At 50.2% G+C, this 21,966-nt stretch overlaps 1 protein-coding gene across 1 annotated transcript in view; it reads left to right on the top strand.

Annotated features, from left to right (window-relative positions):
- NPEPPS (aminopeptidase puromycin sensitive) overlaps nucleotides 1-21,966 on the top strand; it is a 1,690,513-nt gene that overhangs the window by 725,744 nt on the left and 942,803 nt on the right. The gene's annotated exons all lie outside the window — the stretch shown is intronic.

Genomic DNA, 21,966 nt, shown 5'->3' with positions numbered 1-21,966 from the left:
TCCTGCGGACAAGCTGGATGATTTTAAGGCTGGCCTGTCAGATGCCTGAGGGGCGCATCATGTCGACACCTCGGCTCAGGGCCTCATGCTTGCCGTGGACATGTCTCTTCAGGCTTGGCTTCATGCCACAAAGTTTTCCAAGGAGGTGCAGGATAAAGTTCTGGACCTGCCTTTTGACGGCAAAGAACTGTTCGATTCGTCAACGGACGTAGAGCTGACTAGAACAAAGGACAGCACTCAGACGGCCAAGTCTTTGTCCGTTCTGGTAAAACCACCATTTAGGGCTCAAAGAACGCTTGCAAGCTGAGGAACACGGTTAATTGCTACCTGCTTTTCGTAGCCCCTTGGTGTCCAGCCAGGTTTTGGTTTTCGGAGCTTCAGCATCTATCAGTGTGCCCGCCGCTCAAGCTTCCACTGGTTCCCGACCTGCTTCACCAGAGGGATTAACAACTGTGGCACCCCTCCCCACAATCGTTCAGCTTGGCGGCTTGTTGCCTGAGTTCAGATCTTTAGAGCGCTTCAATTTGTCTGCGGATAACATGCACATTATTCAAGCGGCCAGGAAGCCCTCAACAAGATCTTAGTATAGAAGTAAATGGCTACCCTTCTGTCACTGGTGTTTGGCTAGGCAGCTAGACCCCAGAGAGGCTACTATCGACATGGTACTGTCTTTTGTCTCACATCTGGCAGAGTCTGGCATCCATGTCTTGTCCTGCAGGACATATTTATCGGCGGTTGCTGCTCATTTGTCCACTGACCAGTGTTTCTTTTCACTGTCTAATCCAGTCATTAAAAGACACTTTGCGGGCCTGATGCATCTTTATCCTCCTGTTTGCAACCTGCATCCGAGGTGGGATTTGAATGTGGTCCTTACGGCCTTGTCATAAGCCTTTTGAGCCCATGGCTATTGTCGATTTTAAGTACCTTTCCTGGAAAGTGTCCTTTTTGATTGCTGTGACCTCGGCAAGGCGTGTAAGTGAGCTTCAAGCCTTGTGGGTTGAGTTTCCATTCCTTTTCATAAAGATAAGGTTGTCCTGCGAACAAATCCCGCCTTTCTTCCTAAGGTGGTCTCTGATTTTCATCTGAATCAGTCGATTTCATGGCCTGTATTCTTCCCAGACCCGGCCTCAGGGGCCGAAAGGGTTCTGCACTGCCTGGACGTTAGAAGACCTCTCAAGTTCCATCTGGACAGAACATCTGAGCTTAGGAACTCTTTGCAGCTTTTTGTGACCTTTGGAAATAAAGCCGGCCTCGAAAGCGACCATCTCTTGGTGGATCACGGCTTGTATTTCAGAGGCGCATACCATTCAGGGTCTTCGGGCCCCAAAGGGAATTCATGCTCATTTTTTGTGGGGCAAGGCGGCTGCCGTTGCCTTCCAAAAATATATTCCCTGGGAGTCCATCGCGAAAGCAGCTACATGGCACTCCCCATCAGCTTTTTGTAAGCATTACTGTCTGGACCTGGGCTCCAGGGCTGATCAGTTTGGTCAAGCTGTGCTAAAGAACCTGTTTCAGTAAGGAGTTTCCATTCCCGTGAGGAGTGCTTGGGAATCTCCCATAAGTATGGAGGAAAGGGGACGGGACGTAGGAGTATAATAAAATTACTCACTGTAGTGACTACCTTATTCCTAGTCCACAGTCCCCTTGCCTCCATACGCCTGCCTGCCATCCCCTCTAAATAGATTCCTCTGTTATTGCTTAAAGGTCGTAGACATGGCGATAGAAAAGGACTGATGGGCGATCCGCTGGGCGGAGCTAAGGAGGGCGAGGTTACGGCCGCGTGTGTTACCCCACTTTAAAAGAAGGACATATTTTTAAAAAACGTAATGCTTTTTACAACGTGCTCTGGTCCCGTCCCACAGGACCGGTGAATGTCCCATAAGTATGGCGGAAAGGGGACTATGGACTAGGAGTAAGGCAGTCACTACGGTGAGTAACTTTATTAGTCTCATCAACCAGAAAAAAATGATTCAATGTTTTTGAAATTTTTCCAGTTGGGTCTCAACCCGTATTAGGCCAGGAATACAAAACCTTTATCATAAACGTCATCACCATCCCAGTCTCCAGCGTTGTCAAGATCTTGGGTGTTTATATGGCGCCACCCTCATTTTTACCCGATAGGTCAAAGCCAACGCAACCTACTGAAGCATACTTTACCTGGCTAATCAATGCCAGAAACCCTTCCTATCGGCTGACAGCTGCCTCTCCATCGCTTGTACGCTTATTGGCTCCAAACTGGATTATTGGAACGTTCCCTTTGCTGAGAAACATTAATAAACTCTAGGTCATTTGGAACAGTGCATTGAGGGCCGCACTGAACATCCTTAGAAGGGAGCACATCCCGGAGGCATGAAGAAACGCTAATTCGCTAGCCATGCAAGTGCGTACAATCTTCAAAACTCTAGCTCTCATCCACAAAGGCTTGTGAAACTCCATCCCCACCTACCTCTATCAAATTCAAGAAAGCTCAATCCTCTAGACCCACATGATCCGCTCATGCCCACTGCCTCAACACGCCGAAATTTCTACTGAAGAGAACAGGAGGGCTAAGCCTCCCAGTCAGTGCCTCCACGAACTGGAATTCTCTACCACCAGCTCTTAAGAGCAGACCAATCTTACTGTGTCTTTCTTAAACAAACGTAAGACTTTGTTGTTCACGCAAGGACCTACTTCGTTTTAATACACTCACCTGACTCTGCACTCTACGTTTAACTTGTACCTAATGCTCTAGCTCTGTAACCAGTGCCTGGATGCCATTGGGCTTGGACTGCTTTATAAATGCAAAAAATAAAAAAAAAGTATGATAGTGCAATCATCTAGAAGGCCACTCTCTCTGAGAAGACTAGTCTGTGAGAGGCTAACACTCATCTATTAATAACCTGACCTGATGCATTCTTTGTCTGCAGAATTTTCCCCCATAAATGGCCTGGTCTGTGACTACCTAGTCAAGGTAAAGGAGTCTAGCAAAGCCCTACTTTAACGTAAGTCTGTTCTATAATGGAAGATTGTCTTCTACACATCTGAGTAGTTCATTCCTCAGCACTCTGCAACAAAGACGGCCCTTTCAGTCATTTCATTCTATGCAGCACTGCTTCTCAAGATCTGACAGTCTGCTGCTCAACATGCCACTCCCAGTCACACAAGGGGATTTGTACGCCTCACATGAGCAACCCTACAGCGGTGCCCATAGTCCTTCTCGGCCCAATGGCCACTCCCACACGCAAGCTGGACTGCCGCCCAGTGGCGCTTTTTTGTTTAGTCACCCAAGTGTTAGGGAGTATGTCTTCATTCTTACATCAATAAAGTACTATTGCTACTGTCCAAGGGGAGCTTCAGAGCAAGTCCCTTGTTCTCAAAAAGTCTGATGAAAACTTGCTCTATTTCATGGTCTGCGAAAGTTTAGTTTGGTTTGTTGGAGACGCATCCTCACCCTGCAATACCTCCAGTAAATTCCTCTGCAGTAATTTCAGATTGTTTTGAGACAAACAACTTCTCAGCCAACTTGCCAAGGGAGATGTCTATCGTCCCTGGATAGGACGTTACCAATTTTCCTATTCCCCACCATCATCACAAGTTCAGTGTTTTGTGATAGCAGGCTGCGCCTTTGAATGTGATATCTCCTCTTTGGCCTCAAGTTAGGCCTGAGGGTGTTTATGAAATCCCTTGCTCCAGCCGCAATGCATCGTAGGAAGTGAAGGATACCAGTCTACACCTTGGATGACTGCCTGATCCGAGCATCAGCCCTCAAACAGGGCATACAGCACACAAGGGCCACCAAAGTTGACCTAACATTGTTGGGCTTCTCATTCAGCTACAAAAGTCCTCCATATTTTTTCTCAACAAATGATGTTTCTAAGGATGCAATTAGACACTTCAACTGTGACCATGCCCACAGAGTTGACACAACTGTTGAAGGTGGAAGCATTGTCTCTTGAACGGGTTTCCCTGAGTACGAGTCATCAAGCCCCTTTTGGTCATGATGTCCTAATGCTTCCACTCATCGCAAATTGCAACCTTCATATACACTCCCTACACAAATTCTCAGATGCCTGTTCCAATCTATTCTCCAGACATTGGGGCGACATGCTCTTTATTTATGAATCAGCCCCTTTGACAATGCTCTGTTTGTGGAAGTACATTGCCAACCTTTACAGCAGGGCTCCTTTAACAGTCCTGTATCAAGTGATGGCAACAATGGCAGGCCTCCATGGTGGGCTGAGGAGGCCACAACGCAATCTTCATACAGGAGGTTTCTGCTCAATGGGAGGCACTACATATTAATGTTTTAGACCTGCAGCATTATTGGCCCTTAGGCCTTTTCTGCCTCACCTACATAAGAAAGTGGTACATGTGTAGACTAACACAACCGCAGTGTTTTACATCCTAGAGCAAACGGGCACTATGTTTCCTCTGAAGCCCAGGCACTGTCAAAATGTTGTAGCGCAAGCAATGTTCATCCCATTTTCACCTTTCAGTCATAGATAACTCTATGTTCGGTCACCTGAGCAGGGATCTCCACTCCTGCCACGATGGGAGCTTCTGGAAAGGCGTTATTTTCCATACACAGGGAAGCAGACCTATTCGACACAAGGAACAACTCTAAGTGGCACTTGCTGGTCAAATGCCTTCACCTTTCTATGTAATACTTTATGCTTTTCTGCTTTTTCCCCAAGGACCCTCCACATTGCAAAACTGCAGTCATGCAGACTAATCCTTGTGTTGCTAGCATGGCCGTGACCGTTCTCTGAACTTCTGGCTCTCTTTGGGCTGCCCATCGCATTTCTGCTAGTGCACACCCTGCTTTCCAGGGACGAGGTCCAGGTCCTCTACCATGACTCATGCTTGCTCATTCTGACCTGTAGCTGCAGTTTTCTCCTCTCTAAGGCTCAAACTCCTTGTGTTGTTTCCTACTACAATGGGAAGGGGAAAAAGTTCATAGTCTGGTGTTCCACTCATGTGGGAGATTCCCATAACTTCCAACCGTAGCTAATCCTGCCTTACCTGCTCTCTTTGGGTAACAGTGGTGTTGCTCGTTCTTCCATCAACGTTCACTGGGCTTCCATTTCCAGCTTTGCACGCATACCAGTGGCGCCTTCACTGTGGTTGCATCATGTTACAGATGCCTGAGTAATTCACAGATTTGCAAGTAAAGTACAGAGGATTTATTAACCCTGGCTTTCAAAATATAGACTTTCTCTGATTAATTAGCATAGACCGGCAATTGGATTAGATGCACCGGCTGAAAAAAGGGTTGAGAAAGTGGCACCGAGGCTGCCCCCACTCAGCTCCAGAGTCTGTAACCCCTGGTTAGTGCTATGGACTGGTAACCCCTACGGTCTACCACTGACTGCGTCTAATAGCGAGTCCCTCAGAAGATGGATGTCTAATTTCACCTCAGGGACTTGCTAGCTGGCCCTACATTAGCAGTGGTTAGTACTAGTGGATGGTGTATGTGTGCAGTTTACTCTATAAGCCCTCCACCTTTCTCTCCACCCCATGTCTTTTTCTTCTCCCTCTGATATTCCTCTCTCCTCCAACTACCTGATATTTCTTCTTTCCTACCCCTCTCCACCTTCTCCACATTACTACTGCTCTCCCTTATACAGACTACTACTACTCTCCCTGCTACCCTCTCTGCTACCACTCTTGTACTTCTACTCTACCTTTCCAGCACTACTACTGTGCTATTACTGCTCTCACAAATAGCCCTCACCTCCACCCTTGGATGCCATTACTCCATCTGTACTACTACCATTCTCTCCAAACTAGTATGTTTTCTTAAACAAACTCAGGGATATGGTGCCCTGCTCACCCTTCCACTAAACCCACTCGCACAACTCACACCCGCCCCACTTTTTTACCACACCGTACTCCTCGCCCTCCACATCTACCCATCTTTATTCTCCCCACTCTCTCCTTCTCACACAAACTATTACACTCACTACTCAATTGCCAACCTTCTACCTGTCTCCCTCTCCTGCTAAACACCCCTGTCCAATTTCTACAATACACTAGTGTAAGGAAGGCATGGTATCAAACAGTGAAGACAGACGCAAGTGATCACCATTCAAGGGTGTTTATTGAACTTCAATAGGTTGATTGAATGCCTATCTAACCCTAAATCTAACGATGAGAGCAAGCTACGACCATCGGATAATAATGCAGTCCTAGTGGAGTCTGTCAAAATAAAAGGGCCTATACTAATAAACTTATTGCAGATCCATACTTCTAAATACCCTAATAAAGGGCAGGAGCCCCAACACCCCTGCAGCAGCTGGGGCAGGACCTGCAGATTGCCACTTCACCTCACTTCTTCATCTCAGTGAAGTCTGTGAAGGACCAGCCTACATATCTGCCATCCAACACTTGTGCCGCTCTCTTGCACATATTATCGCAGTAGGTCTTTGACCACCTTGACCCCTACGAGAAGCGCCTGCACCTTCTCCAGCATGGGGTCTGGCATGGATTCACATTGTCATGAATATTCCCCGTCGTCAGGCTGGGAATCCTCGGTAAAGAAAAATCAGTATCAGTTTTGTTTCTGATCTGACTTTCGTAGTAGTAACCAATCACTGATCTCTGCGTCATACTGACCACAGCCAATAACTTGCTTCTACCTAAGCCCCGCCTCTGGCAGCCATCCTCAGATTTGTACCACACGTTCAAGTGTTGGGATCCTCGTGCTATTGCTCTCGAGCTTTAGTGCGTTTTCGCGCTTTTTCATAGGAAAATTCTCTTTTTTTCGGTCAAAAGAGCCTCAAGCGCCACTGTTTCTTTATCCGATCAACGGGGACCAGTGTCGGATTCTTCTACGCCCCTCAAGGGTGAAGATTTCGTCGAGCCACGCTTTTGGAGGACTCCAGAAGTTTCTCAAGTCCATCTCGGACATGGCCCAGGAGAAGGGAAGCTCGACGCCCGGAAAGCTGTTCAGGGTCTGCCCTGGATGCCAGCTTCAGAATGTCTTCAAGGAGGACAAACACTCCCTTTGCCTCTACTGCCTGCATGAGGACAAGACGCACGTGGAGAAGGACTGTGCGTTTTGCGGGAACGGACCATGAAGGACCGCCATCTGCGTCTCGCCTACTGGCTGGAAGGCAAGAGCCCGTCAGGCGAAAAAAAAGGTCCGAGCGGTCTTCTAAGACCTTTGAGGGTGCGACGGGGGCCCAACAGAAGGCCAAGCACCGCGAGTCCGCTGGCACCGGGAGCGCCGAACGGTCGGGCTCTTCGGCTGCCAGGCAGGGCGCAACCTCCCCGGCGCCATCAACCACGAGCCAACGCTCTGGCTCGGGTAAGAGGAAGTCCGAGCACCCGGCGAAGCTTCTGGAGAGGCCCAGGTCGAGCTCGAAGGCCCCATCGGAGGGGGAGCGAGGCGGTGACCCTCCTCCCAAGGAGAAGGCGGTGAGCGCACCTAAGGTGGTGAAAGCCTTAATCCACCCGGCCAAGGCCTCTATCGAGATAGTCGCGGCAGCCCTAGCTCAGCCTGTGGAGGCTACACCAAGGGAGGCGACCTTGGGGCCCAGAGTCTCCCTGCCACCGCGGAGGGAGTCCTCTTTCAAGCCCATCGACGGGACCCCCGTGAAACCTCCGACGGAGAAGAAAAAGGGGGGGTAGGAGGCCATTGTGGATTCGGCCTCAACCTCTGAAGAGGAGCTGATCGAACTCTTAAGCCACGGCTTGGCGTGGAAGAAGACCAGCCTGTCGGGAGGGACCTCGACGTAGGAGACGACGAGGGTGCCGACGAGTTTCCTGACCGCCCGTCGGAATCCCCTCAACCAGTGCCGCAAGATAACTCGGCGGCCATTTTGTTGGCTATACAGTCCTTATGCTCGGAGATAAGGACGAGATTGCCGTTACCACCAACGGAGGAACCGCTCCCGACGGGGGACCCGGAGCCAGGCCCTTCTGGGAGCCCTCCTCCTAAGAGAAGGTCATCCTCCACCTCCTTTTCAACCATCGTGCCCTGCTCAGCCCTCCTCCCCGTCCACGACCCGTGGGGATGGTACGGGGACGGACACGGCCGCGACGGGTACAGACGACGAAGTTTACGACGAGGATCTTCCGTCGTCACCTCCTCCCCGGGCTTCCCCGCCCGACAAGATTGGATCGTTTCATGCCATGATCGCCAGGGCATCTGAGCTTTTCCAGCTCTGCCCGGAAGAGAAGAAGGAAGGTTTCCTTTATCAACGGGGCGAGACCAAGAGGAAGACGGTCCTCGCTGTACCTCTACTGGACGATATCTGGGATGAGGGTCTCGCCCTCCTCAAGAACCCATCCACAACGCCTGCGAGAAGGGACCGGTACGAGAAGTACAGGGTCCCGGACGTGTCCCCCTTGTGCCTTTGGGCACAGCCGACACCAAACTCGGTCGTCTCCGCGACGGCCAGGAAGAAAGCGGGGGGGGGAGATCGGCCTTTACGTTAAACCCCCCCCACCCCCGGACGGTGAGGGAAAGAAATTGGACACGATGGGACACAGAGTCATCTCATCGGCAGCGACGACGATTAAGGCTGCCAACGCCTTGGCTATCGTAGCCCGCTACGACAGGGAGTTGTGGTACAAGATCGCCCCCCTGCTGGACTTCCTACCGGACGACAAGAGGGCGGAGGCCCTAGAGATCTTGCAGGAAGGAGAAGTGGCATTGGACCACGCCATTACGATAGCGACGGACATCGCTGACACTGGGTTTCGCCAGTTGGGCAACGGCGTGTGCCTTAGACGGCGTGGATGGCTCAAGGCAACGGACTTCCGGCAGGACGTGCAGACCAGAGTTTTGGACATGCCGTTCGACGGGAGCAACCTGTTTGGGAAAACAGTGGACGATTCCCTGCAAGCCGGAGACGGCCCGGGCTCTTGGTGTTCTCTAGCAACGACGGCCGCCCTTTCGGAGCACCGGAGGCAAGCAGGGTGCCTCCAAAGGTTCCGGCGGCGGATATTCCACCTACCGTCAAGCGGCCTGTTCGTCGTCACAGGAAGCCTACAGGGGACGAGGCAAGTTGGGCGGACCCCGCCGTCGTCACCAGGGAGGACAAGGCGGCAAAGCCTCGTCGAATCAGGACTGAACCGACGTGGAGTCGGGCCCCCACCAAAGCACCCCGGTGGGAGGCCGGCTGGCGAACTTAGTCAGCATGTGGGAGTCCATCTCCACCGACCGTTGGGTGCTGGATGCCCTGGCCCTGGGTCACGCGCTCCAGTTTCTAAAGAAGTTACCGCGCGTCCCTCCCGTGGCCAGGAAGGAACATCACGTCCCTCAACTTCTCTTGGAGGTAAAGGCGATGCTCAAGAAAGGCACCATCGAGCTCGTCCCAAAGAGGCTTCAGGGCTCCGGAGTTTACTCAAGATACTTCCTCGTGAAGAAGACAGGAGGATGGCGTCCCATCCTGGACCTACGACGACTGAACAAATTCATCAAGGCACAGAAGTTCCGGATGGTCACCCTCCAGCACGTCCTGGGTCAGCTGGAGGAGGGCGATTTCCTCTCGTTGGATTTGGAGGATGCTTACTTCCATATCCCATCCTAAAGGGACACCGAAAGTTTCTCAGATTCGTGGTCCAAGGGCGTCACTACCAGTTCAGAGTCCTTCCCTTCGGATTGAGCTCGGCACCCAGGGTGTTCACCAAGTGCCTCGCACCGGTGGCAGCACGGCTGCGTCTGGAGGGGATCCACGTCTACCCCTACCTGGACGACTGGCTCATCCGAGCAAAGACAAGGGAGCTCGCCGCGGACCACACGTCGAGGACCGTCCAACTACTCACGGACCTGGGATTCTCCATAAACTACGCCAAGTCCCACCTGGTGCCCGCGCAAGACGCACTGTTTCTGGGAGCGAAACTCGACAAAGTGGCGCTTCTGGCCTCGCCGTCGGAGGAAAGGACGAGGGCCATCTTGGGCAAGGTGCAGCGGATGCTGGTTGCGGACGCGGCTGGGGTGAGGTCCATCAAATCCCTCCTCGGAATGATGTCTTCTTGCATTTATCTCATCCACCTGTGCAAGCTTCGGATGCGCCCGTTACAGGAGTTCCTGGACGATCGCTGGATCCAGACGACGGGCAGCTTCGAGGACAGGATCACACTCGATGAGAGTTTCCGACGAGCGATCCGGTGGTGGTGGCGCTTCTGACGGTGGGCATGGACTTCCAGACCCCGGGCCACCAGAAGACAGTGACCACGGATGCCTCCCTGGAAGGTTGGGGAACGCACACCGAAAATCTGCACGCGAGAGGCCTTTGGCTTCCGATGGAGAAGTCCCTCCATATCAACGTCCTGGAGCTCTGTGCAGTGTTTTGGGCCCTCAGGTCCTTTCTTCCGTCCCTCAAGGGCAAGGTGGTGAGGATCTTCATCGACAACACCACCACCATGTCCTACATCAGGAAGCTGGGCGTACCAGATCCCCAGCCCTGTCCAACAAGGCGCAGGATCTGTGGCATTGAGCCGTCGCCCAAGGGAGGTTTCTGGTGCCGTTTCATCTGGAAGGAATAAAAAACGCCATCGCCGACTCGCTCAGCAGAGAGCTGCGCTCGTGCCACGAGTGGGAACTACGACAGGATCTAGTGGACCGCCTCTTTCGACGGTGGGGCACACCCCAGATCGATCTGTTCGCGACGGCGACGAACTCCAAGTGCCGGAGGTTCGCCAGCAGGTTTCCCCAGCCGAGGAGCATGGGCGATGCTTTCTCGTTCCCCTGGAAGGGCCTGTTTCTATACGCGTTCCCTCCATTGCCGTTGCTGATCCGGCTCATCAACCAGCTCAAGAGGTCACGGTGCAGGATGATCCTCGTCGCACCTGCGTGACCGAGGCAGATATGGTTCCCGGACCTTCAAGACTTGTCAGCGTCCCCGTCAATCAAGCTGCCAGTGGACGCGGATCTTCTCTCCAGGAAAGGAGGCGCCATCCTCCATCACGACCCGAAGTCGCTGAACGTGCAGGACTGGCTCCTGCAGCGCTAGAGTTTGTAGGTTACGACATACCCGCCGACTGCAGAGAGGTTCTTGCAAAGGCCAGGGCGTCCTCAACTCTTACATGCTACGGACACAAATGGAAGAGGTTCTCTGTCTGGTGCCACGCACAGAAGATTAACCCTCTACGGATTACGGCTCCTCAAGTACTGCCATACCTACTGACGCTGGCCAAGGCTGGACTGGCGCACGCTTCCATCAAGATTCATTTTGCTGCGATCTCCCGATACACCAGAACCACGGGACGGACGTCTTTGTGGTCTCATCGTCTGGTGAAAAAATTCATGAAGGGACTGTTCAGATCGTTCCCGTCGGTGAAGGCTCCGGCCCCTGCGTGGGAGCTCAACGTGGTGCTGACCAAGCTCATGGGACCTCCGTTCGAGCCTCTGCACTCAGCTCCGTTGAAGTTCTTGTCGTGGAAAACAGCGTTTCTTGTGGCCATTACCTCCGCACGACGGGTGGGAGAGATCCAGGCCCTTTCCTGCAAGGCCCCGTACTTGACTTTTCACGACACGAGGGTAGTGCTCAGGACGCACCCCTCCTTCATGCCCAAGGTGCCGTTGGACTTCCACCTCAACGAACCCTTGGTGTTGCCTGTTTTCTTCCCGTCGCCTTTGTCGCCGGCTGAAAGGACTTTGCACTCGCTGGATGTGGCTAGAGCGCTGAAGTTCTACGTGGACCGCACGAAGAGTTTTCGGAAGAAGTCACAACTTTTTGTGAACTTTGGACCTGTCAATCGGGGGAAGGCTCTCTCGAAGGCTTCCATTTCCAGATGGCTCTCCGGCTGTATCATGTACTGTCATCGGTTGGCAAACTGACCGCTGCCCGGCCGTCCGAGAGCCCATTCCACCAGAGCGATTGCAGCTACCACGGCGTTCCTATCTGGTGTGCCCCTGCTGGATATCTACAGGGCTGCTACGTGGAGGTTGACGCACACCTTCACGAAATACTACTGCATCGACCGGGATTCCAGGGAGGAGTCCAGGGTTGGCCAGGCAGTGCTGCGCAACCTGTTCGCTTAAGGTGAGCCTGGTGAGGAGGTAAGAGATGCTTAATGTTGAGTTGTTTTATTGCTTCATGTTGAGCCTGTTGCCACCTCCCGTGGTTGTGCATGTGTGTACTGCTACGTATTCATTTATTCATGAGCATGTGAATCCATGCCAGACCCCATGCTGGAGAAGGAACAAGTTACTTACCTGTAACTGTTGTTCTCCAGCATGAGTCTGGCATGGATTCACATGCGAACCCTCCCGCCTACGCCTCTGCGGCTCTTCACTTGGTCATACTGCCTCTTCACGTGCTACCAAATGTGAGGATGGCTGCCAGAGGCGGGGCTTAGGGAGAGGACAGTCATTGGCTGTGGTCAGTATGACGCAGAGATCAGTGATTGGTTACTACTACGAAAGACAGGTTAGAAACGAAACTGATAATGATTTTTCTTTACCGAGGATTCCCAGCCTGACGACAGGGTATATTCATGAGCATGTGAATCCATGCCAGACCCATGCTGGAGAACAACAGTTACAGGTAAGTAACTTGTTCCTTATCCTCGCTGTGTACTCACTGTTCCCCCTGATTCATGTGCATTTGGCCTTGTATAATGACCGCCATCCACGGAGGCCTCTGACTAGCGTTCCTCTGATTACAGTTGCTAGGCAACGTCTCCATGCGCTGCCTGCTTAGCCAATAGACAGCCACCAGCATGCGGAAGCCGGCCCATCATCGAAGGCCCCAGTATAAGGCCCTTTCCTGAGCCTGTTGGACCTGGGAGGACCCTCTAGCCAAGCCTGTCCACAAACATTCGAATTTATCCCTGCATCGTGACCCTGGTAAGCGCCTTCCTAGATGCCCTTATTAACCTAACTGTACTATACACAGCAGCTACCTATCTGCTCATATACACTGTATCTGCACGCTACTCCCCTTTGTCTGACGTGAGCCTCTGCATGTGACTATAACGAGTGGCGACCTCTACTACATAGCGTAGCCGTCTGAACTGTGTTGGTTACAAAGCCACAGTTCCATTTCCCTGTGGGGTCCCTGTTCTCCACACCAGTCTGCTCTGACCATTATCAACTGTCACTGTCTCGAGCCCCTTTATTTCGGAACATACTTGCTTATACCAATCGCTTCGTAGCAAGAGCAATCCACTTATTGTTACAGTTCATAACCTAATGACCTGGATCCACACCATCCCTCCTCTCGCTCATATACAATGCCTACTGTCTACATCGCCATGCACAGTAAAACATCTTCGACTTCTACCTTGACATAAGTTTCTACTATGTTCTAAACTTTTAATGTGCCTGCAAACGACCCCGTAAAACGTACACTGAGGTGTCATATCACCACCTGCTCCGAACTACTTCTGCTGTATGAAACCTTTGTGCTGCATGATTTGCTCTGAAACTTCGCTCCCAACTCCTTGCATTCGAGTGGATTGTGTCATCTTAGATGTATTCCATCCAGCTTTCCTGCTCTTCGGAATTTTTTTCGGCAGAGGGCGCCGTGCGTCGATGTTGAGTCGATGGTCCCTCGAAGGCCTCCGTTGAGGGTGACGTCATCGGGTATATAAGTAGCATGCGCGGCGCCTGTTTGCCTCAGTTCCGATTTTCCGCAGAATACGTTGCTTCGGAGATTCAGCGCGCCTCGAGTTCTGTGAAGATAGTAAATAAACAAATATGTCATCGTCATCGATGCCGACCACGACCCCGAGATCGGGCTTCAAAAAATGCTAGTTGTGCGGTTCAAAAATGTCGATCACAGACACGCACCTAGAGTGTTTGTAGTGCCTCGGAGAAGGCCACGACATGGAGGCCTGTACGAAGTGTCGGGCAATGACGGGGAAGGCCTTGCGAGAAAGGAGGGGAAAACTACAGGTAGGTCGCAAACCCGACCTTAAAGCCTCTAGCGTCGATTCGAGGTCCTGTGAGGAGAAATCTCCTCGATGCGAAAGTCATCGGTCCAGGACCTGAAGCGATTCCCATCGCTCGTCGTCTTTGAGGAAAAAATCGAAGAAACAACGCCACAGGTCCCCCTCCACCTCGTCCTCAGACGAGTCCCCAAAAAGGATGAAATGCCCCAAGAAACATTTGTCCTCCGAAGAGTGGGATGCGTTCAGGGTCAAAATGATGGAGGTGTTTGAGAAAGCGAAGCCTCGGTCTGCGCCTTCTTCGGCTGCCGGCTGGGAGCATCATCGCTCCGACACTTGCCCGCCTTTGAGCACGGGTGATCGAAAAAGGAAGGATAGAGAACCTTCCAGTACGCCAAGCGAAAAGGACCACTCGAGTCGACCGATCGAGGTCACCGATGCGGTCCGAGACCCAACGCAGCTCGAAGGACAAATCTTCGAAGAGCGCCTCGACGCCCACGAAGCAGGCTCTGTCGACGACCACTATTTCGACGCCTTTGTCGACGTCGACCCCGAAGACCTCGGCGCCAAAGGCTCAAGCCAGGCCAGCCAGAAAAAGGGAAAGACAGGGTTACAAGCCCTGTAATACACCTCTTCTTCCTCCTCCTCTCCCAGAGAAGGTTTTCAAGCCTCTCCCTAGGAAGGAGTTTTTCAAATCCCTGACCTCAATTTTTGAGGAACAGGAAAGATCTGATGAGGAGAATGTACCTTTTGGGCTAGAATATGGCACCCCAAATGTCCCAGAATGCCCGATTTCAGAAGAAAGCAGAATGAGGGACTCGGTGGAATCATTACACAATGCAAGTGGCATTGACACATCTCCTGAAAATGACTTTGGCAGGCCAGAACCAGGAGAGCATGCCAGTCCATCATAACGTCAGTTAATGACAAAGGTAGTAGATTACTTATGATGGGCTAGACCATCAACCCAATTCATCCAGGATGATTTCACAGATATATTGGACCATGGTCCCACCGAAGACCCAGTACTACCCTTTCATGTAGCCCTGCAAAATAGGGTGGCCAAGAATTGGTAAACTCTGGATTCTATTCCTCTGGTAAATAAATCCCTCACCTCAAAATACCGCCCTGCTAGTAGTGAGCCCGGCTATCTGTCCAAACATCCCACTCCCGAGAGTCTGGGAATACAGGCAGCCACAGCTTCTAACAAACTTGCGTACCCTTCTATCCCTCCAGACAGGGACGATAAGCGTGTGGATGGCTGGACACGGAAGGTATTTTCAGCTGGGAGTATGGCTTTAAAATCTGCCAACTCCATATGTTTTCGTACACTCTGTGGGAGCACATCGCAATGGCGGCGGAGCACATACCAGAAGGGGACGAAAGGAAAGGGTTCCTAGCCATCGTTAGAAATGGAAAGGAAGCCATGCAGGAATCCCTTCAATCTGGATTGAACACTGCGGATAGTGTAAGGAGGTCCATGGGCACTAGCATGGTAATGTGCAGATTTGTGTGGTTACGGAAGTCTGGTTTCGCACGGGACGTACAGAACCGCCTTCTGAACATGCCCTTTGATGGGTCTCACCTTTTTGGCAGCAAGGCTGACGAGAGCCTTGAAAGGTTGCAGACCTCAAAAGCAGCTGCCAAATCTTTAGGGGCTGCTATTGGGCAACCTCAGCCTTTTCGTGCGCCAGGACAATCGTGGAGGGGACGATCCTATCGTTACTACTCCTCATATGGAAAGGCAAGAGGAATGGCCAGTCAAAGGGACCAGAGAATGGCCACTCGCGGTGGACGAGTAAAACGTGCAAAGCCAGCTCCAGCTGCAGCCTCTTTGCCATCAGCGGCTGCAACAACCGCCACAAAACCACTTTGAGGACTTGCATCACAAAACACCTGTAGGAGGCAGGCTGTCACAGCATCTGCAAGAATGGCGAGCCATTACTTCAGATGTTTGGGCTCTAGAAATAATAGCCCAAGGTTACTGCCTTCCTTTTGTAATGCAACCTCAAAGCAATCCACCAGGGAGACACCCTTTGAAGTTTTCAGACCCGCTCCTACAGCAGGAAGTTCTAACCCTGCTGGTGAAAGGTGCTATAGAACCATTACCTGCAGCGGAGAAGAACAAGGGATGGTACTCCCCGTATTTCTTGATCCCCAAAAAGGATGGAGGACTGAGACGCATCTTGGACTTAAGAAACTTGAACAAGTTCCTTGGGAAGGACAAGTTCAAGATGGTTAACCTTTCTCAGCTCCTTCAGGCCCTTCAACTTCAGGACTGGTTGGTGTCATTGGACCTCCAGGATGCTTATTTTCATGTGCCGATTCATCTCAAGCACAGAAAATACCTGAGGTTCGTAGTTGGCGACTCACACTATCAGTTTCGAGTCCTGCCATTTCGATTGACCTCCGCCCGAGGGTTTTCACCAAGTTAATGGTAGTGGTGGCAGCGCACCTCAGGAGAGGGGGGGATTCACGTCTACCCCTACCTGGATGATTGGTTGATCAGGACACGTTCTGCCGAACAAGCACTGGATCATCTGAAAGTCACCTGCCACTTCCTCCACAGACTGGGCTTCTCCCTAACTTTCAAGAAGTCTCAAATGACACCTTCCCAACAGCTCCAGTACATAGGAGCTGTATTAGACACATCCTTGGGAAAGAGCTTGCCTCCCAAGTCGAGGGCTCAAGACATTCTTCAGATGGTTTCCAAATTCCAAAATGCCCAAAATCTCCTGGCCTATGACTTCTTAAGGTTGCTCGGCCTCATGGCATCCTTCATCTTCCTGGTGCCAGAGGCACATTTGAGGAAGAGATCCCTTAAATGGGCTCTAAAGACTCAGTGGTCCCAGTTCTCAGGTCAAATGACGGTTCTTCTCCAGATTCCGAACAAGGTTCAACAAGATCTTCTGTGGTGGACTTGTACAGAGAACATCCTAAAAGGAGAACTTTTTTGGCAACCATGGCCAGAGATCACAGTAGTGACTGACGCCTCCCTCATGGGGAGGGGAGCTCATGCCAACGATCTGACAATCGGCGGTCACTGGTCTCCATCGGAGTCCAAACTACACATCAACCTTTTAGAGCTGAGAGCAATCAGACTAGCGCTGAAAGCTTTCCTGCCATCTGTCAGGGGAAAAACTGTTCTGATAATGACGGACAACACAGTGGCCATGCATTATCTAAACAAAAGAGGTGGTGTAGGGTCACTACCTCTGTGCAGAGAGGCAATGCAGCTCTGTTATTGGGCAATTCAGGAAGGAATCTCTTTAACGGCAGTTCATCTAGCCGGGGAGGAGAATGACAGCAGATGCTCTGAGCAGGCAGAGCATGGTGTCCCACGAATGGGAACTGGCTCAGGAAGTCATTCAAGAGATCGTTGCCCTTTGGTGAACCCCTCAAGTAGACCTATTTGCTACTGGAATCAACCGGAAGTGCGAAAGGTATTGCTCAAGGGAATTTCCACCGAGAGGAGCCCTGGGAGATGCGTTTGTGGTGGAGTGGAATTTCCCACTATTGTACGCGTTCCTTCCGATTCTCGTCATTCCTCAGGTCATCAGGAGACGGAGACGGTTCAGGAACCGCATGATGCTAATTGCCCCGGATTGGGCCAGGAGAACGTGGTACTCGGACCTTCTAGACATGTCCATCTGTCCCCCAGTACGTCTTCCTCAGAGAGAGGACCTTCTCTCACAAATGGAGGGTCAGGTTCTCCATCCAGAGGTCAAAACTCTCAACCTTCACACTTGGTATCTGAAAGCCTGAGATACAAGGATTGGGACCTTCCAGATGACGTCATGGAGGTGTTGCTTTCGGCAAGAAGGCCAGCAACAATATCTCTATACCGTTGCCGTTGGAGGAAGTTTTCCAACTGGTGCAGAGAAAAGAATATCAATCCTTTTCTATGTTCTATTCTGGAAGTACTGTCCTTTCTCTTGTCCCTAGCGCATAGAGGTCTAAATGTTGGTACCATTAAAGGTTATCTTGCAGCGCTTTCCATCTTCAAGCGCTCGTCGGAAGAATGCTCCTATTTCAAAATTCCTTTGGTAGTGCAATTCTTAAAAGGACTCACTAATGTGTTTCCTCCTTACCGATTCCAAGTGCCAATTTGGGATCTCAATCTGGTTCTAAAATTCTTAATGTGTGCTCCTTTTGAGCCTTTGAAAACTTGTCCATTAAGATTACTGAGATGGAAAACTGCTTTCCTAGTTGCTTTAACATCTGCAAGGAGAGTGAGCGAATTGCAGGCACTGTCTTCTGGAACACAGGCCCAGAAGGACAGAGTTGTGTTGAGGGTTAAACTCTCATTTTTGCCTAAAGTAGTATCTGATTTTCATTTAAGTCAGAAAATTGTTTTACCTGCATTCTATTCTCCACCTCATCCTACTAAGGAGGAGGAAAGATTACACAGGTTGGATCCAAGAAGAGCTTTAAGCGTTTACATCTCTAGGCTTTCCAAGCTTAGAGTGGACAACCAACTGTTTATCGGCTACAGCGGAAGGAAATTGGGTCAATCGGTGACAAAACGGACAATATCACGCTGGATTTGTGCTTTGCATTTCAGAATGCTACAGATTAGCACAAAAAGACCCACCAGAAGGGTTAAGGGCTCATTCCACCAGAGGCATCGCCTCTTCGACAGTCCTTCAAAGAGGTGTTCCAACAAGGTCCATTTGTGAAGCAGCAACTTGGTCTTCACTGCACACCTTTTCAAAATTCTATAGTCTGGATGCTTCCCAGTCCAAGGAAATTAATTTTGGTAAAGCAGTACTAAATTCAGCCATCTAATGGCATTGAAAAATCTAGAGAAATTATCCATACTGCTTTGGGAGTCTATCTAAGATGAGGAATACGTTGGAGGACACAATCCACTTGAAGAACAACTTACTTACCAACTGGTACCGTTCTTTCGATTGGATGTTCCTCCAACGTATCCCTCATCGCCCTCCCAGCCTACCCCTCTGTAGATTTTTCCGGGTTATTGCCAACTCAACTCTCGCAAGGCTGATACCTGTCTGCCGGCACAATCTACACAGTACAAAATCAAAGGTGAAAAAGGAAAAACAGAACTGAGTCCAACGGGCGCCGCGTGTTTTACTTATATGCCCGATAACGTCAACCTCGACGGAGGCCTTCGAGGGACCATTGACTCGATGACATCGGCGCACAGCGCCCTCTGCCGAAAAAAAAATCCAAATAGCAGCAAAGCTGGATGGAATACATCTAAGACGAGGAATACGTTGTAGGAACATCCAATCGAAAGAATGTTACCAGTTGGTAAGTAACTTGTTGTTCTCAACCAGACATATGTACCTAGCAAAGTCACACTACTTACCCATTGCCTACTTTGAAATGCTTAAGCTGTGTGCTCTTTAAATGCTAACTGTTAGACACTACCTATGCCTTCCTTTCAATACCGTGATCCTACGTGTCCTCATGCATACTCCGCAACTGCAGCCAATACCGGTTGAGGCCTCGATTCAGCTTCCCTAATCTGCCATATATCTTCCACCTACCTGGTGTGAGAAATTGTGAGATATCTAACCTGCTTTTTGCCGCCTACCTATTGTGAAATTTTCAACCTATGCATATTAATGCTGAATTGCCAAACTACTCCTAATGCTCTATATGCTAAATGCTCACTAATGCTCTAAATGTTACTTTTGTATGCTAATTGCTCCCTAATGTTCTAAATCCCTATTTGCCCATTTTTGAAAGTCAATGCTAATATCTATTATTGACCCACATTTTACTGACATAAGCTTGCTAGTCATGTTCCAGAACTACCTCACACCTACGGGTTTCCTGCCGGCTGTCAGGGCTGACTTACTGTTTATAATGCTCCTTCATGCCTCGGAAGCTATGGCTAAAAATTAGCTTTACCCCTGCGACCCATCAATGTCCTACCCCGTCCACCTAGCACCTAGTCAGCATCTCTCACCATGCACACATCTCTCCCCCATCCGAATACCGTAGCACCCACAAAATTCGTACCACCATGGTTATTACAACCTACTAAACACTCCTTTGCTATGACATCAGTAAATAATGCCAACCTTCTCAGACCTCTCAAGTGGATCCAGTGTTCTACTTCCCAACCTACTCCTAACCAACCATGTCCTGCTAAAATCAGGAACCTTAAACTAGGATTGAGATTCAGACCAGACAGACCCACATACCCTAATCTGGTTGTAGCAGTACAGCCTATACCAAGTCTCTGCCCACTAGGAGAAAGACGCGCAAATTGATCAAGAAGAATCCCTCTACCCCCTTAACCAACAACACATTACCTTTAAGTAGCTCTAATAACATGACCAAACCCATCATGGGAGCTCTCATCACTGCAAGATCCTTGACAGGTCATGCCTTAGACTTTGCTGATCTTATAACTTCGAACAAGCTTAACTTCCTAGCTATAATCGAGACATGGCTACACGCCGCTGCAGGTCCAGCGCTCACATTAGCTATACCAGATAACTATACCATCATTAGAACAGATAGAGTATCCTGTAGAGGAGGTGGAGTCGCCTTCATTGCCCAGACCCAACTTGGTGTAAGAGCCCTACCCAATCATCCTATCACTTCAGCCGAACTCCTATGTATTAAACTACCACTCTCAGCATCATTGACAGTAAAAATCCCCCTTGTGTACAGACCCCCAGGTCCATTATCAACCTTCGAAAGGAAGATATCTCGCCAATACCAAACCAAGTTCACAAATCCTACTACTTGGTGACCTTAATTTAGGCTTCCTAGATATAACTGATGACAATGCTACTTGCTTTGCTAATTCAATCACAGAACTAGGCTTCACCCATCGTGCTACCAACCCAACGCATAATAAAGGGAGAATATTAGACTGGATTGCAGACTTAAACTGCAACACCGATATTCTCTCTAATGTACGCTGCGCCTGTTCAGACCACTATATTGTATCTTTTACTTTACAGAACAGCATTCAACCTCTCCTACTTAACGCCCTAGCACCTCCGGCTCCAACCAGGAATAACAAAAATATCACAGTAGACATTTTTGCCCTTGATACAACCCATCCTCAATCACCCTACTACCTACTCAGACACCTCAACTCTAATAGAGCTTTACAACCTAACCTTACGCAAAGCTATCGATACTGTAGCACTGCTGCAAATGTGCAAAGCAAAACCACGCTCACCTAAATTCTTGGTTCTGTCATGGTCATGAAGTCAGGGGCACAGGCATGCAGGGGTCGCATTCACAGGAGACCTGGGTGGACACTGTCCTGGCCCCTTTGGCGCGAGGCTCATGAACAAAAGTAAAAAAGAACATCTATTTAACACCAAAAAGCTTGTATTATGGACATAGCACTTCAGATGCATTAACTTTGAACATTCCATCCATTAAGCAAAATGCATTAACCTGGAACATTCCATCCATTAAGCAGCCCCAAGTGTATTCTTGGGTGTGGCTGCTAATGGATTGCCTTTGCACGTGCTCACTCTCTGGGAGTGGCAGGGTGTGGCTGGTAAGCTGGTACCTTAATGGTCGTTCCCACGATCTCAGCTATATAAGCTGCCCCGATCCTCAAGAGAGACGATTCGCGTTATTCTGCATCTGCAAGCAGCGTAACGGTCGCCGTCGTCTGGGGTCAGACTTACCTTTTGAAGATCCTGCTTCCTGCCAGCATACTTACCAACTGGGGGAAGCAGTTCTTACATGTACATCTCTTCGGCGAACCAAGTATTCATCTTTACACTTTCCGAAACACCGAAATCTTCATCTTGGCTCCGCAGCATGACGCGCTCCATCGTTGACAGAAGCGCCTACAAGGAAAAACAGAAGACAAGGTTAGACATCGAAAAAAGTCAGTTCAAGGTTGTGCTTCGCCATACTTCGCGCCTTTCCTTAAACCATCACTTACCTGCGGTTGAACATTGCGGTAGCATCCATCTTCCATCCGGCCGCGTCTCGCAGCTGCATTGAGGCCGCATGTCCATCAAAGGGAAGAAAACAGAAGAGACATTATTGTGGGCATAAATGGGAGCAACATATAAAGACATTAAATGGAACGAACAGCATCACAAGAGCTCAAAGACTTACCAATCATAAGGAGAAGCATAGTCTGAGCTGGACTGGACTAATCGTTATCAGGGATCAGTGAAG

This window comes from Ambystoma mexicanum, chromosome 13 (genome assembly GCF_040938575.1).
Source record: "Ambystoma mexicanum isolate Mex_15411 chromosome 13, UKY_AmexF1_1, whole genome shotgun sequence".
NCBI classification, from domain to species: Eukaryota; Metazoa; Chordata; class Amphibia; order Caudata; family Ambystomatidae; genus Ambystoma; species Ambystoma mexicanum.
Note: the sequence above shows the minus strand (reverse complement) of the source record. Positions and strands in the feature narration are given on the sequence as shown.